We start from the raw sequence: 17,151 nt of genomic DNA, 5'->3' as shown, positions 1-17,151 counted from the left end.
CTGCACCTAATTCCAATTTACATGGAAGAAGCATCTCCATTCCTGCCATTGGAGCAAACAACTTTGAGCTGAAACCTCAATTAGTTTCTCTGATGCAGCAGAACTGCAAGTTTCATGGACTTCCATCTGAAGATCCTTTTTAGTTCTTAACTGAATTCTTGCAGATATGTGATACTGTTAAGACTAATGGAATAGATCCTGAAGTCTACAGGCTCATGCTTTTCCCTTTTGCTGTAAGAGACAGAGCTAGATTATGGTTGGATTCTCAACCTAAAGACAGCCTGAACTCTTGGGATAAGCTGGTCACGGCTTTCTTAGCCAAGTACTTTCCTCCTCAAAAGCTGAGCAAGCTTAGAGCTGATGTTCAAACCTTCAGACAGAAAGAAGGTGAATCTCTCTATGAAGCTTGGGAAAGATACAAACAGTTGACCAAAAAGTGTCCTTCTGACATGCTTTCAGAATGGACCATCCTGGATATATTCTATGATGGTTTATCTGAGCTATCAAAGATGTCACTGGACACTTCTGCAGGTGGATCCATTCACCTAAAGAAAACGCCTGCAGAAGCTCAAGAACTCATTGACATGGTTGCTAATAACCAGTTCATGTACACTTCTGAAAGGAATCCTGTGAGTAATGGGACGCCTATGAAGAAGGGAGTTCTTGAAGTTGATACTCTGAATGCCATATTGGCTCAGAACAAAATATTGACTCAGCAAGTCAATATGATCTCTCAGAGTCTACATGGAATGTAAGCTGCATCCAACAGTACTCAAGAGGCATCTTCTGAAGAAGAAGCCTATGATCCTGAGAACCCTGCAATAGCAGAGGTAAATTACTTAGGTGAACCTTATGGAAACACCTATAACTCAACATGGAGAAATCATCCAAATTTCTCATGGAAGGATCAGAAGCCTCAACAAGGCTTTAATAATGGTGGAAGAAACAGGTTTAGCAATAGCAAGCCTTTTCCATCATCAACTCAGCAACAGACAGAGAACTCTGAACAAAATGCTTCTAATTTAGCAAATCTAGTCTCTGATCTATCTAAGGCCACTGTAAGTTTCATGAATGAAACAAGGTCTTCCATTAGAAATCTGGAAGCACAAGTGGGCCAGCTGAGTAAAAGGATCACTGAAATCCCTCCTAGTACTCTCCCAAGCAATACAGAAGAGAACCCAAAAGGAGAGTGCAAGGCCATTGACATAAGTGCCCTGGCCGAACCTGTGAGGAGAGGAGAGGACGTGAATCCCAAGGAGGAAGACCTCCTGGGACGTTCAGTGACCAATAAGGAGCTTCCCTCTGAGGAACCAAAGGACTCTGAGGCTCATCTAGAGACCATAGAGATTCCATTGAACCTCCTTATGCCCTTCATGAGCTCTGATGAGTATTCCTCTTCTGAAGAGAATGAGGATGTTACTGAAGAGCAAACTGCCAAGTTTCTTGGTGCAATCATGAAGCTGAATGCCAAATTATTTGGCATTGATGCTTGGGAAGTTGAACCTCCCTTGTTCATCAATGAACTAAGTGATCTGGATCAACTGACATTGCCTCAGAAGAGACAGGATCCTGGAAAGTTCATAATACCCTGTACCATAGGCACCATGATCTTTAAGGCTCTGTGTGACCTTGGTTCAGGAATAAACCTCATGCCCCTCTCTGTAATAGAGAAACTGGGAATCTATGGGGTGCAAGCTGCTAAAATCTCATTAGAGATGGCAGACAGCTCAAGAAGACAGGCTTATGGACAAGTAGAAGATGTATTAGTAAAGGTTGAGGGCCTTTACATACCTACTGATTTCATAGTCCTGGATACTGGAAAGGAGGAGGATGAATCTATCATCCTAGGAAGACCTTTCCTGGCCACAGCAAGAGCTGTGATTGATGTTGACAGAGGTGAAATATTCCTTCAATGGAATGAGAACTCCCTTGTATTCAAAACTCAAGGATCTCCCTCTGCAACCATGGAGAGAAAGCAGGAAAAGCTTCTCTCCAAGCAGAGTCAACCAGAGCCCCCACAGTCAAACTCTAAGTTTGGTGTTGGGAGGCCACAACCAAACTCTAAGTTTGGTGTTGAACTCCCATATCCAAACTCTAAGTTTGGTGTTGGAGAGTTTCAACAAAGCTCTGCACATCTGTGAGGCTCCATGAGAGCCCACTGTCAAGCTATTGACATTAAAGAAGCGCTTGTTGGGAGGCAACCCAATATTTATTTATCTAACTCTATTATTATTGTTTTTCATGTTTTCTTAGGTTCATGATCATGTGGAGTCACAAAATAAATATAAAAATTGAAAACGGAATTAAAAACAGCAGAAGAAAAATCACACCTTGGAGGAGCATCTGTCTGGCGTTCAAACGCCAGAACAGAGCATAGTTCTCGCGCTGAACGCCCAGAATGGGAGCATCCTGGCGCTGAACGCCCAGAACAAGCATGGTTCTGGCGTTCAACGCCAGAAATGGCAGCAAATGGGCGTTGAACGCCCAAAATGGGCACCAACCTGGCGCTGAACGCCCAGAGTTGTGTGCAAAGGCATTTTACATGCCTAATTTGGTGCAGGGATGTAAATGCCTTGACACCTCAGGATCTGTGGACCCCACAAGATCATCCCAGGATCTGTGGACCCCACAGGATCCCCACCTACCTCATCATCTCTCTTTCCATTCATGATCATCCCTTCTGTTTTCCATTTACCACTCACATCCATACACCCACTACCTTCAAAATTCAACATCTCTCTCCCACCCAATCCCACCCATATGGCCGAATACACACTCTCATCCATCTCCTCCATATCTTCTTCTTATTCTTCTATTCTTTCTTCTTTTGCTCGAGGGCGAGCAACATTCTAAGTTTGGTGTGGTAAAAGCATAGCTTTTTATTTTTTCCATAACCATTGATGGCACCTAAGGCTAGAGAAACCTCTAGAAAGAGGAAAGGGAAGACAAAAGCTTCCATCAAGGGTCTAAAGCTCAGTGGTAGAACATTTGACTGCAAATCAAGAGATCCCTGAGATACCTCAGGGGATACATTTTCTTCCACACAATTATTGGAAGCAACTAAGGGTGAAACATCAAGAGCACTCCATCATCCTTCATGAAATCAGAAAAGATCTAAAAGCAATGAAGGAGGAGCAGCAAAGACAAGGAAGAGACATAGAAGAGCTCAAGGACATCACTAAGGTGGACTCATTCCTTGTTCTTACTTTCTCTGTTTTTCGTTTTCTATGTTATGTGCTTATCTATGTTTGTGTCTTCATTACATGATCATTAGTAGTAGTAACTTTGTCTTAAAGTTATAAATGTCCTATGAATCCATCACCTCTCTTAAATGAAAAATGTTTTAAATTCAAAAGAACAAGAAGTACATGAGTTTCGAATTTATCCTTGAACTTAGTTTAATTATATTGATGTGGTGACAATGCTTCTTGTTTTCTGAATGTATGCTTGAACAGTGCATATGTCTTTTGAAGTTGTTGTTTAAGAATGTTAAATATGTTGGCTCTTGAAAGAATGATGACTAGGAGACATGTTATTTGATAATCTGAAAAATCATAAAAATAATTCTTGAAGCAAGAAAAAGCAGCAAAGAACAAAGCTTGCAGAAAAAAAAAAATAGGCGAAAAAAATAGAAAGAAAAAGAAAAAGCAAGCAGAAAAAGCCAATAACCCTTAAAACCAAAAGGCAAGGGCAATTAAAAAGGATCCCAAGGCTTTGAGCATCAGTGGATAGGAGGGCCTAAAGGAATAGAATCCTGGTCTAAGCGGCTAAACCAAGCTGTCCCTAACCATGTGCTTGTGGCGTGTAGGTGTCAAGTGAAAACTTGAGACTGAGCGGTTAAAGTCAAGGTCCAAAGCAAAAAAAAAAGAGTGTGCTTAAGAACCCTGGACACCTCTAATTGGGGAATTTAGCAAAGCTGAGTCACAATCTGAAAAGGTTCACCCAATTATGTGTCTGTGGCATTTATGTATCCGGTGGTAATACTGGAAAACAAAGTGCTTAGGGCCACGGCCAAGACTCATAAAAAAGCTGTGTTCAAGAATCATCATACTGAACTAGGAGAGTCAATAACACTATTCGAAATCTGAAGTTCCTATAGATGCCAATCATTCTAAACCTCAATGGATAAAGTGAGATGCCAAAACTATTCAAGAGGCAAAAAGCTATAAGTCCCGCTCATATGATTGGAGCTCTGTTTCATTGATAGTTTGGAATTTATAGTATATTCTATTCTTTTTATCCTATTTTGGTTTTCAGTTGCTTGGGGACAAGCAACAATTTAAGTTTGGTGTTGTGATGAGCGGATAATTTATACGCTTTTTGACATTGTTTTTAGTATGTTTTTAGTAGGATCTAGTTACTTTTAGGGATGTTTTTAATAGATTTTGTGTTAAATTCACATTTCTGGACTTTACTATGAGTTTGTGTGTTTTTCTGTGATTTCAGGTATTTTCTGGCTGAAATTGAGGGACTTGAGCAGAAATCAGATTCAGAGGTTGAAAAAGGACTGCTGATGCTGTTGGATTCTGACCTCCCTGCACTCAAAGTGGATTTTCTGGAGCTCCAGAACTCGAAATGGCGCGCTTCCAATTGCGTTGGAAAGTAGACATCCAGGGCTTTCCAGCAATATATAATAGTCCATACTTTGGCCAAGAATTGACGACGTAAACTGGCGTTCAACGCCAGCCTTCTGCCCAAATCTGGCGTCCAGCGCCAAAAAAGGATCCAAAACCAGAGTTGAACGCCCAAACTGGCACAGAAACTGGCGTTCAACTCCACAAATGGCCTCTGCACGTGTAACACTTAAGCTCAGCCCAAACACACACCAAGTGGGCCCCGGAAGTGGATTTGTGAATCAATTACTTACTCATGTAAACCCTAGTGACTAGTTTATTATAAATAGGACCTCTTACTATTGTATTAGGCATCTTTGACCAGTGTAAACAATCTTTGGACGCCTGGTTCTTAGATCAGAGGGGCTGGCCATCTCGGCCATGCTTGGACCTTCACTTATGTATTTTCATACGGTAGAGTTTCTACACTCCATAGATTAAGGTGTGGAGCTCTGCTGTTCCTCAAAGATTAATGCAAAGTACTACTGTTTTCTATTCAATTCTTCTTATTTCGCTTCTAAGATATCCATTCGCACCCAAGAACGTGATGAAGGTGATGATTATGTGTGACGCTCATCATCCTTCTCCTTTATGAACGCGTGCCTGACAAACACTTCCGTTCTACATGAAATAAAGCTAGAATGAGTATCTCTTAGATCTCCTAACCAGAATCTTCGTGGCGAAAGCTAGAATGATGGCGGCATTCAAGAGAATCCGGAAGGTCTAAACCTTGTCTGTGGTATTCCGAGTAGGATTCAATGATTGAATGACTGTGACGAGCTCCTAACTCGCGATTGCAGGGCGTTAGTGACAGACGCAAAAGGATAGTAAATCCTATTCCAGCATGATCGAGAACCGACAGATGAATAGCCGTGTCGTGACAGGGTGCGTGAGCATATTATTCACTAAGAGGATAAGATGAAGCCATTGACAAGGGTGATGCCTCCAGACGATTAGCCGTGCCGTGACAGGGCATTGGATCATTTTCCCGAGAGATGACCGAAAGTAGCCATTGACAGTGGTGATGTATCACATAAAGCCAGCCATGGAAAGGAGTGAGACTGATTGGATGAAGATGGCAGGAAAGCAGAGGTTCAAAGGAACGAAAAGCATCTCCATTCGCTTATCTGAAATTCCTATCAATGAATTACATAAGTATTTCTATCCCTTCTTTTATTTATTATTCGAAAACACCCTTATCACTTTATATCTGCCTGACTGAGATTTACAAGGTGACCATAGCTTGCTTCATACCAACAATCTCCGTGGGATTCGACCCTTACTCACGTAAGGTATTACTTGGACGACCCAGTGCACTTGCTGGTTAGTTGAACGGAGTTGTGTCCACACATAGAGCCACAATGAGGATTCAATACAATTATATATTGTTAATCTCACACAAGTACAAAGAACATGGAACACAATTTCGTGCACCAGGGGTCCACAGATCCTGAGATGATCCTGTGGGGTCCACAGATCCTGAGGTGTCAAGGCATTTACATCCCTACACCAATTTAGGCATGCAAAATGCCCTTGCACACAACTCTGGGCGTTCAGCGCCAGGTTGGTGCCCATTTTGGGTGTTCAACGCCCATTTGTTGGCCATTTCTGGCGTTGAACGCCAGAACCATGCCTGTTCTGGGCGTTCAGCGCCAGGATGCTGCCCATTTTGGACGTTCAGCGCCAGAACCATGCTCTGTTCTGGCGTTGAACGCCAGACAGATGCTCCTCCAGGGTGTGATTTTTCTTCTGCTATTTTTTTTTATTCCGTTTTTAATTTTTCTATTTATTTTGTGACTCCACATGATCATGAACCTATAAAGACATATAACTAAGAAAAATATTGTTAGATAAAAATTGGGTTGCCTCCCAACAAGCGCTTCTTTAATGTCAATAGCTTGACAGTGGGCTCTCATGGAGCCTCACAGATGTTCAGAGCATTGTTGAGACTCTCCAACACCAAACTTAGAGTTTGGATATGGGAGTTCAACACCAAACTTAGAGTTTGGTTGTGGCCTCCCAATACCAAACTTAGAGTTTGACTATGGGGGCTTTGTTTGACTCTGCTTTGAGAGAAGCTTTTTATGCTTCCTCTCCATGGGTGCAGAGAGAGATCCTTGAGTTGTAAACACAAGTTTGTCCTCATTCAATTGAAGGATTAATTCTCCTCTGTCCACATCAATCACAGCTCTTGCTGTGGCTAGGAAAGGTCTTCCTAGGATGATGGATTCATCCTCTTCCTTTCCAGTGTCCAGGACTATGAAATCAGCAGGGATGTAAAGACCTTCAACCTTTACTAACACATCCTCTACTTGTCCATAAGCCTGTTTTCTTGAATTGTCTGCCATCTCTAATGAGATTTTAGCAGCTTGCACCCCATAGATTCCCAGTTTCTCTATTACAGAGAGGGGCATGAGGTTTATTCCTGAACCCAGGTCACACAGAGCCTTAAAGATCATGGTGCCTATGGTACAAGGTATTATGAACTTTCCAGGATCCTGTCTCTTCTGAGGCAATGTCAGTTGATCCAGATCACTTAGTTCATTGATAAACAAGGGAGGTTCAACTTCCCAAGTATCAATACCAAATAATATGGCATTCAGCTTCATGATTGCACCAAGGAACTTGGCAGCTTGCTCTTCAGTAACATCCTCATTCTCTTCAGAAGAGGAATACTCATCAGAGCTCATGAAGGGCATAAGGAGGTTCAATGGAATCTCTATGGTCTCTAGATGAGCCTTAGAGTCCTTTGGTTCCTCAGAGGGAAGCTCCTTATTGATCACTGGACGTCCCAGGAGGTCTTCCTCCTTGGGATTCACGTCATCCTCTCCCTTATTGGGTTCAGCCATTTTGGTTATGTTAATGGCCTTGCACTCTCCTTTTGGATTTTCTTCTGTATTGCTTGGGAGAGTACTAGGAGGGATTTCAGTGATCCTTTTACTCAGCTGGCCTACTTGTGCTTCCAAATTTCTAATGGAAGACCTTGTTTCATTCATGAAACTTACAGTGGCCTTGGACAGATCAGAGACTAAGTTTGCTAAGCTAGATGGATTCTGCTCAGAATTCTCTGTCTGTTGCTGAGTGGATGATGGAAAAGGCTTGCTATTGCTAAACCTGTTTCTTCCACCATTATTAAAGCCTTGTTGAGGCTTTTGATCCTTCCATGAGAAATTTGGATGATTTCTCCATGATGAGTTATAGGTGTTTCCATAAGGTTCACCTAAGTAATTCACCTCTGCTATTGCAGGGTTCTCAGGATCATAAGCTTCTTCTTCATAAGAAGCCTCTTGAGTACTGTTGGATGCAGCTTGCACTCCATTCAGACTCTGAGAGATCATATTGACTTGCTGAGTCAATATTTTGTTCTGAGCCAATATGGCATTCAGAGCATCAATTTCAAGAACTCCCTTCTTCATAGGCGTCCCATTATTCACAGGATTCCTTTCAGAAGTGTATATGAACTGGTTATTAGCAACCATGTCAATGAGTTCTTGAGCTTCTGCAGGCGTTTTCTTTAAGTGAATGGATCCACCTGCAGAGGTATCCAATGACATCTTAGATAACTCAGACAGACCATCATAGAATATATCCAGGATGGTCCATTCTGAAAGCATGTCAGAAGGACACTTTTTTGTCAACTGTTTGTATCTTTCCCAAGCTTCATAGAGGGATTCACCTTCTTTCTGTTTGAAGGTCTGAACATCCACTCTAAGCTTGCTCAGCTTTTGAGGAGGAAAGAACTTGGCTAAGAAAGCCGTGACCAGCTTATCCCAAGAGTCAGGCTGTCTCTGGGTTGAGAGTCCAACCAGATTCTAGCTCTGTCTCTTACAGCAAAAGGGAAAAGCATGAGCCTGTAGACTTCAGGATCTACTCCATTAGTCTTAACAGTATCACATATCTGCAAGAATTCAGTTAAGAACTGAAAAGGATCTTCAGATGGAAGTCCATGAAACTTGCAGTTCTGCTACATCAGAGAAACTAATTGAGGTTTCAGCTCAAAGTTGTTTGCTCCAATGGCAGAAATGGAGATGCTTCTTCCATGTAAATTGGAATTAGGTGTAGTAAAGTCACCAAGCATCCTCCTTGCATTATTATTATTTTCGGCTGCCATCTCCTTTTCCTGTTCGAAAATTTCTGAAAGGTTATCTCTGGATTGTTGTAATTTAGCTTCTCTTAGTTTTCTCTTCAGAGTCCTTTCAGGTTCTGGATCTGCTTCAACAAGAATATTCTTGTCCTTGCTCCTGCTCATATGACAAAGAAGAGGGCACAGAAATAATAATAATAATAATATGGATCCTTTATACCACAGTATAGAGGTCCTTGTGTTAGTAGAAGAAAAGAAGAAAATCTGAACTCAGAGAGAGAGAGAGGGTTCGGATTTTTGGTGGTGTGAGGAAGAGATGTTAGTAGATGAATAAATAAATAGAAGGAGATGAGGGAGAAGGAATTTTCGAAAATAATTTTTTGAAAAAGAGTTAGTGATTTTTGAAAATAGTTTTTGAAAAATGTTAGTAATTTTCGAAAATTAAGATTTAAAATTTGAAATAATTAGTTAATTAAAAAGAAATTTTTAAAAAAGAGGGAAGATATTTTCGAAAATTAGAGAGAGAGAGTTAGTTAGGTAGTTTTGAAAAAGATAAGAAACAAACCAAAAAGTTAGTTAGTTAGTTGAAACAAGTTTTGAAAAGATAAGAAGTTAGGAAGTTAGAAAAGATATTTTGAAATCAAATTTTTGAAAAAGATAAGATAAGAAGATATTTTGAAAAGATATGATTGAAATTAGTTTTGAAAAAGATTTGATTTTTAAAATTACAATTAATGACTTGATTCACAAGAAATCACAAGATATGATTCTAGAACTTAAAATTTGGATTTTTCTTAACAAGTAAGTAACAAACTTGAAATTTTTGAATCAAAACATTAATTGATGGTGTTATTTTTCGAAAATATGATGTAAAATTAAGAAAAAGATTTTTGAAAAATATTTTTGAAATTTTCGAAAATAACTAAAAAAAATGAAAAAGATTTGATTTTTGAAAAAGATTTTAGAAAAGATAAGATTTGAAATTTTGATTTGACTCATAAGAAACAACTAAATTTTAAAAATTTTTGAAAAAGTCAAATCTAATTTTCGAAATTTGAGAGAGAAAAAGAGGGAAAGATATTTTTTTGATTTTTGGAATTTTTATGATGAGAGAGAAAAATTAAAAACATCATTTTCATGTTTTTCTCTTTTATTTTTGAATCAAAACAAGGGATGCATGCAAGAACACTATGAATGTCAAGATGAACACCAAGAACACTATGAAGATCATGATGAACATCAAGAACATATTTTTGAAAAATTTTTAATGCAAAGAAAACATGCAAGACACTAAACTTAGAATTCTTTAATGCTTAGACACTAAGAATTCCAGAATGCATATGAAAAACAAGAAAAGACACAAAACATGCAAATGCAAAGATCAAACAAGAAGACTTACCAAGAACAACTTGAAGATCATGAAGAACACTATGAATGCATGAAAATTTTCGAAAAATGCAAGATGCACATGCAATTGACACCAAACTTATAACATGACTCAAGACTCAAACAAGAAACACAAAAAATATTTTTGATTTTTATGATTTTCTAATTTTTTTTTGGATTTTTTTCGAAAATTATTTGAAAAACAAAAATAAGGATTTCAAAATTTTTAATATGAATTCCAGGAATCTTGCCATGTTAGTCTAAAGCTTCAGTCCAGGAATTAGACATGGCTCACTAGCCAGCCAAGCTTTCAATGAAAGCTCCGGTCCAAAACACTAGACATGGCCAATGGCCAGCCAAGCTTCAGCAAACATAGATACCTCTCATGTATACAACAGCTGATATTTCATCCAACTTTATATACTTATGAGTGGAAGCCTCAGTCCAAAAGAATTTAGACATGGCTTTACAGCCAGCCAGGCTTCACATGCTTCATGAATTACTAGAATTCATTCTTTAAAAATTTTGAATAAAATTTTTTTTCGAAAACAGGTGAGAAAATTTTGAAATATTTTTGAAAAATTTTTGAAAAGAAAACAAAAATAAAATTACCTAATCTGAGCAACAAGATGAACCGTCAGTTGTCCAAACTCGAACAATCCCCGGCAACGGCGCCAAAAACTTGGTGCGCAGAAATTGTGATTACACTTTAATTATGTAAAATTCATGGCTCTTTCTTTCCCTGGTAATGGCGCCAAAAACATGATGCCAATACCATGGTTCACAACTTCGCACAACTAACCAGCAAGTGCACTGGGTCGTCCAAGTAATACCTTACGTGAGTAATGGTCGAATCCCACGGAGATTGTTGGTATGAAGCAAGCTATGGTTACCTTGCAAATTTCAGTCAGGTAGGGTTAAATGTGATTGGATTAGATAATTAAAAGATAAATAATAAAGGATAGAAATACTTATGTAATTCATTGGTGAGAGTTTCAGATAAGCGAATAGAGATGCTTTCGTTCTTCTGAACCTCTGCTTTCCTGCTATCTTCATCCAATCAGTCTTACTCCTTTCCATGGCTGGCTTTATGTAATGCATCACCATTGTCAATGGCTACTTTCGGTCTTCTCTCGGGAAAATGATCCAAATGCCCTGTCACGGCACGGCTAATCGTCTGGAGGCATCACCATTGTCAATGGTTACATCCTATCCTCTCAGTGAATATGGTCAACGCACCCTGTCACGGCACGGCTATTCATCTGTCGGTTCTCGATCATGCTGGAATAGGATTTACTATCCTTTTGCGTCTATCACTACGCCCAGCAATCACGAGTTTGAAGCTTGTCACAGTCATTCAATCATTGAATCCTACTCGGAATACCACAGACAAGGTTTAGACCTTCCGGATTCTCTTGAATGCTGCCATCATTCTAGCTTACACCACGAAGATTCCGATTAAGAGATCTAAGAGATACTCATTCAATTCTAATGTAGAACGGAAGTGGTTGTCAGGCACGCGTTCATAGGGAATGATGATGATTGTCACGTTCATCACATTCAGGTTGAAGTGCGAATGAATATCTTAGGAGCGAAATAAGATGAATTGAATAGAAAACAGTAGTACTTTGCATTAATCTTTGAGGAACAGCAGAGCTCCACACCTTAATCTATGGAGTGTAGAAACTCTACCGTTGAAAATACATAAGTGATAATGGAGTTCATTGGTCTCGGCCCCAGAGGGGAACCGGAGTAACCAAGTCTGTGAATACAATGATAAAAAGTTCTATTTATAATAAACTAGTCACTAGGGTTTACAGGAGTAAGTAATTGATGCATAAATCCACTTCCGGGGCCCACTTGGTGTGTGCTTGGGCTGAGCTTTGAGTGTTGCACGTGTAGAGGTCCTCCTTGGAGTTGAACGCCAGCTTTTGTGCCAGTTTGGGCGTTCAACTCTGGTTTTGGCTCCTTTTCTGGCGCTGGACGCCAGATTTGGGCAGAAAGCTGGCGTTGAACGCCAGTTTGCGTCGTCTATTCTTAGCCAAAGTATGGACTATTATACATTGCTGGAAAGCCCTAGATGTCTACTTTCAAACGCAATTTGAAGCGCGCCATTTCAAGTTCTGTAGCTCCAGAAAATCCACTTTGAGTGCAGGGAGGTTAGAATCCAACAGCATCAGCAGTCCTTCTTCAACCTCTGAATCTGATTTTTGCTCAAGTCCCTCAATTTCAGCCAGAAAATACCTGAAATCACAGAAAAACACACAAACTTATAGTAAAGTCCAGAAATGTGAATTTAACATAAAAACTAATGAAAACATCCCTAAAAGTAACTAGATCCTACTAAAAACATACTAAAAACAATGCCAAAAAGCGTATAAATTATCTGCTCATCACTTTGCGCTTATTCCTTCTTCTTCGCAGGTTGGTATTCTTCTTCCTTCTATGCTTTAATAGTCATCTTTATGTATGCTTTTTCTGTTGCATGCTTGCCTTTACGTGCAAAGTCTCGATCTTTATTGAGTTTGCTTTGGAAAGGTTGAACCTTTCTGGAAAGATTACATCCTTGTTCTGATCAAAGTCGTGATTTTTTTTATCCCTGCTGCTCCGTTTTAGGAAAATGTGTGTGCATTAGGTTTCCGTTGCTATCTCCGATAGTTTACTTTGTTTGAGAGCTTTTAGGGTTTTGATTTTGGCGTTACTTATTTTTTTGTGCTCTGTACTGTTGCCTCCAAAGGGTGCCCCTGGGTTTTGCTGATAACCTCTTGTTTTCGTAGATCTTGGGGTGCCCTTTTTGTTTCCATACCTCTCTATTTGTTGGTTGTTCCTTTTCTTTCCGATTCTATCCGAGTTGTTTGGTAGTGACCCCTTGTTATCTTCCTTTGCTGTAGGTGTAGTTTGTTGTATATTTTCCCAAAAAAATATTGTCGAGATGTCCACTAAGGTCCCTGCTGGCATGGCTGACTGGCTAGACTCTATAGTCCTGATGTGTGTTACTGTGGCCGATCCAGAATAATGTGAGAGGCTTAGGAGGTTCGATAGGATATGTAGCAATAGGGATGATGAAAAGAATTATGAACTGTTGTCACCCGACCCTGAGGAGAGGGTCAGTTTCCCTCCTTTAACTCAGGGAGAACGCCCTTTCTTCTATGCTTATGACTATTTCTTTAGTCAGTTGAATATCACGATCCCTTTTATTACTTTTGAGGCCGACCTCTTATGGACTTGTAATGTGGCCCCTTCTCAGCTTCATCCGAACTCTTGGGGTTTTATAAAGATCTTTCAATTGTTGTGTCAAGAGCTGGGTATTTGACCTACCCTATCTCTCATCCTCTACCTGTTTATATTGACTAAGCCTGGGGTGGCCAAGAAGAAGGCCTCTTGGATCTCCTTGCGAGCTACCCAGGGGAAAAAAGTGTTTTCAATGTTTGACAAGTCTTTCTGTGATTTTAAGAACTACTACGGTCTGAGCTATTGAGGATGCTCGCCCTTTCTTTTTAGATGAGAATAATGAGCCCGCCTTTCCTTTATGGTGGCAAAAGGATACAGTGGTAGTCAAGTATCCTTGGGAGAGTTTGAGTGAGATAGAACAAGTCTTTATGGATATTTTGGAGGAGCACTGGGAGAAAACCTCCACATTTGGATACTAAGAGATTTTTGGGAGATTCTTCCCTTCTTCGTGCCAAACTAGGTAGTGTCCGACCTCTTTCTGTATAGAAGTGGTTACCTTTTGTTATTCGTGGTCTTTGTCATTTGAATCTTATTTGTGTGACTGTTTTCCTGGATTTCCTTTTCAGAAATGGTGAAATCTTCGGACTCCATGAAGGCCTTCTGGAAGGCCAAGAAGGCGATGGTGGCCCAAAATTTTACGGCGAAGACATCGGGAGAAGGGTCTTCTCAGTTGCCCCTAAAAGTACCAGTATCGGACTCCCGTGGTCCGAGGAAGGTTATTCCGACCCCCAGAGTTCGGACGGTCTCTTCTGGTCTGCCTGCTGAGACTTCGGGTGCTGCTTCTTCCCCTACCTCAGCTGGTCCTCCTCCAAAGCGGCAGAAAACTATTGGTACTTATGATCTAAACGATAAGAATTTTGATGGTGTGGGTTTTGCCACAGAGCTGATTACTTCCTATGGTAGACTTCCTTTAGATGATGTGTCAATCCTTCATCATTTGGATTTTATATCGAGTAACAGTATCCGGATGGCCAATATTGGTGTGGCCTTATCACGGGTTATCAGGGAGTCTCTAGTTCATGCCACTAGGGCTTTTATGGAGGATTCTAAATCTAAGTATGATAGAATTAAAGGTCTGAAGGAGGAGCTCAACGCCAGGGTTGCCAAGTTGGAGCTTGATGTTGAAAAGGAGAAGGCCCGGGCTACTTCTGCTAAAGCATCGGCCAACCTAGCCGAGGAAATAGCTAAAAAGTTGAAAGAGAGCTACACTCGCACATATGGCGAGTTGTTGGAGACCAAGGAAAGGCTTCAGTCCACCTAGGCTGATTACGCCGAGCTCCAAGGTCATATGGTAGACAGTGTGACTGATGCGTATGAAAACTTGAAAGCCCAGGTCCGGGTTCTTGCCCCTGAGCTTGACCTTACTCAATTCAGCTTGGATAATATGGTGGAGGATGGCAGGATCATGTGGTTTTGGTTTTGAGGTCGGCCTCGAGCTTCAAGAGCTTTCCCTCTAGCTCTTAGTGCCGTCTTGTTTCTCTCCGTAAGTCCCTTTCGGCTTCCCGCTGATGCTCAGACTCTTGTTCGAGCTGTTTGAGGCGATCCTGCTGTTCGCGGAGGACATTTAAAATTTTTGTGTCTGGAGACTATTTGTCTCCCTTGGGTTGAGGTGTATCCTTTGATATGGCATCTGTGTTTTTAAGCGGCGTTCTTTCTTCTAAACCGAAGTTGTGATCGTTGTCAAGGTTGTCCGCCATGACGATGGAATGACTTCCAAGTTCCCCGGCAATGGCGCCAATGTTCCGAGGGTTACCTAAAACTGAAGGTCGATCTCGGACGAGATCTTCTGTGTTGGTCGGTGGTGCTGTGTCCGACCTGAGAGAGCTGGAGATGCTGCTGATCCTTCGTCACCGGAGGGTGGTGGTACCTACAAGAGACTCCGATGCTTAAGTTAGCACGTGCTTTAGGCAGGTTTTTTATAGAATCAGAGTATGAGTTATACCTAGGTGCTCCAGTGTATTTATAGTAGTGTTGAGTGACCTCCCTTGAGATAAGTTAGTTATCTTATCTTATCTTTGAGTGAAGTCACCTTATCTTTCAGGCCAGCCGCGTCCTTTTGTTTGGGCCTATTCGGGCCTCTATGACGATTTGGCCGACCTTTTTGGGGAGAGGTCGATAACAAGCCAATCCTTTACGAGAGGTCGGTTGCTTTTTATCTTCGACCCAGGGTATGAACAGCCACCTCTACAGCAAAGTGTGTATTTCCGGTGATTTGTATTGTAGTGCTTTTCTATCCTCTCGTCATATAAAAAAGTGCATGGCAATATTCACACTCGTGTCTTGCTTATCCCATGTGCCAATATTTTACAAAATAGGATGAATAAAAGTTTATGCATATATTACCAAACCCTAAGAATGATCTATTTCGTTAAGGGTTTGGTTTTGTTGCCAAAACACTTTCGTTATACCTTCGTCTACTATTTGTGACCGATTAGTAGATCTTCAATTGTTGTAGCATCCGCTGCTGCCTGTAAATTTTTTTATGTCAACTAAAATTCAGATGAAAACTCATTAACTAATTGAATTTTCTACCTTCCTTATTGTGCCCCATTTCTGAGCAACTTGGTTGGGCAAGGGATTTGCGTTTGATACTCTAGGCTTCTTCCTTTGTTGAGAAAGAAAAGGTGTAAAAAGTAACGACAATGTTGGTGCAATCAAAATTGATGTTGTTATGCGACTGTTGGGAGTGTTTAGGGGTCCATAGCAAACCCATTAAAGCTCCCGAAGCAAAAATAGTGTTCAACTTTACCATGCCCTTACAAGTTTTGGCAACTACAGAACTAAATAGAAAAGGAGAACTCTTTTTTGGAACCACATAACTAAATGCTCAACTCACTTGTTTTTAAACCTTAGGGTTTAGAACCATTCTCCTCCTCATCCGAGAATAATTTCGTGTAATACATTCTAGTCATAACTAATTACTACGCTTTGTTTAGAACTACAACTAGGAAACAATAAAATGCTTTTAATTATTTTATATAAAAAATAGTATAATTTATACCTACAACTATCATACAGAGTTTGTATAGAGATCCATAAAAGATATCCACGAATAAATTGTTATTGTTTGTATGTCTCTAGCATCTTATATCAAAATTAAATAAACAATATATTGTTCCAGCAGGTTTTGCTGCATTTTTTTTGTTTGTTATTTTTACCATAGTTGTTTTATTTGTTAAGTTTTTAATTTGAGTATGCTTGATGTTATACATCCAAAAAGATTAGCCACCTAATAAGATTCTTTATTTTAATCTATTAAACATGAATACTTCTGTTTATACCTGGCCCAAAAACACAAGGCAGGCCCAAAAACATACCAAAGCCCAAAAGACATATACCGTATGACCGACCTCTTGAGAGGTCGGACAAGAACGCTGCAAGATGATAACTCCCTCCTAGAGGAGTTATAACTAACCCCTAATATCTCTCATCTACTTCTAGAAGAGAAATTTCAACAATCCTAAGATAAAAGGATTGTTATCCACCATTAGAAGTGGAACTACTCCAACGTTGGTTATTAGCTCATCACCTATAAATACACTAATACTCTTTAGGTATACTTAAGTTCCAATATACTTAAACCAGTTAAGACTCTTACTAACTTAAGTCTCGGAGTATTTTACAGGTACCACCCTCCACCTTCTCACAAACAACTCGGACGACGGCCATTGGACATGGGCTAAGTCAGAATTCGCTCCATTGAGGATTTGGGCCTCACTTACAAGCCCAAAGGCAACCCAATTTCAGGTAACCCTCGGAACATTGGCATCGTTGCCGGGGACCTGGAAGTCGACGCTCCATGGCGGACGATCACTTTGAAGATGCACACACAATGTC

At 40.3% G+C, this 17,151-nt stretch overlaps 2 non-coding genes across 2 annotated transcripts; one reads left to right on the top strand and one right to left on the bottom strand.

Moving 5' to 3' along the window:
* Positions 1-347: 347 nt before the first annotated feature.
* Positions 348-455, bottom strand: LOC112768274 (small nucleolar RNA R71). The gene has a single exon (XR_003185710.1). It is a non-coding gene; the product is annotated as a small nucleolar RNA R71 (small nucleolar RNA).
* Positions 456-8,221: 7,766 nt separating this feature from the next.
* On the top strand, positions 8,222-8,329 carry LOC112768004 (small nucleolar RNA R71). The gene has a single exon (XR_003185444.1). It is a non-coding gene; the product is annotated as a small nucleolar RNA R71 (small nucleolar RNA).
* The last annotated feature ends 8,822 nt before the right edge of the window (positions 8,330-17,151 follow it).

This window comes from Arachis hypogaea, chromosome 17 (assembly GCF_003086295.3).
Source record: "Arachis hypogaea cultivar Tifrunner chromosome 17, arahy.Tifrunner.gnm2.J5K5, whole genome shotgun sequence".
Taxonomy (NCBI): Eukaryota; Viridiplantae; Streptophyta; class Magnoliopsida; order Fabales; family Fabaceae; genus Arachis; species Arachis hypogaea.
This window is presented reverse-complemented; position numbering and strand designations above follow the sequence as displayed.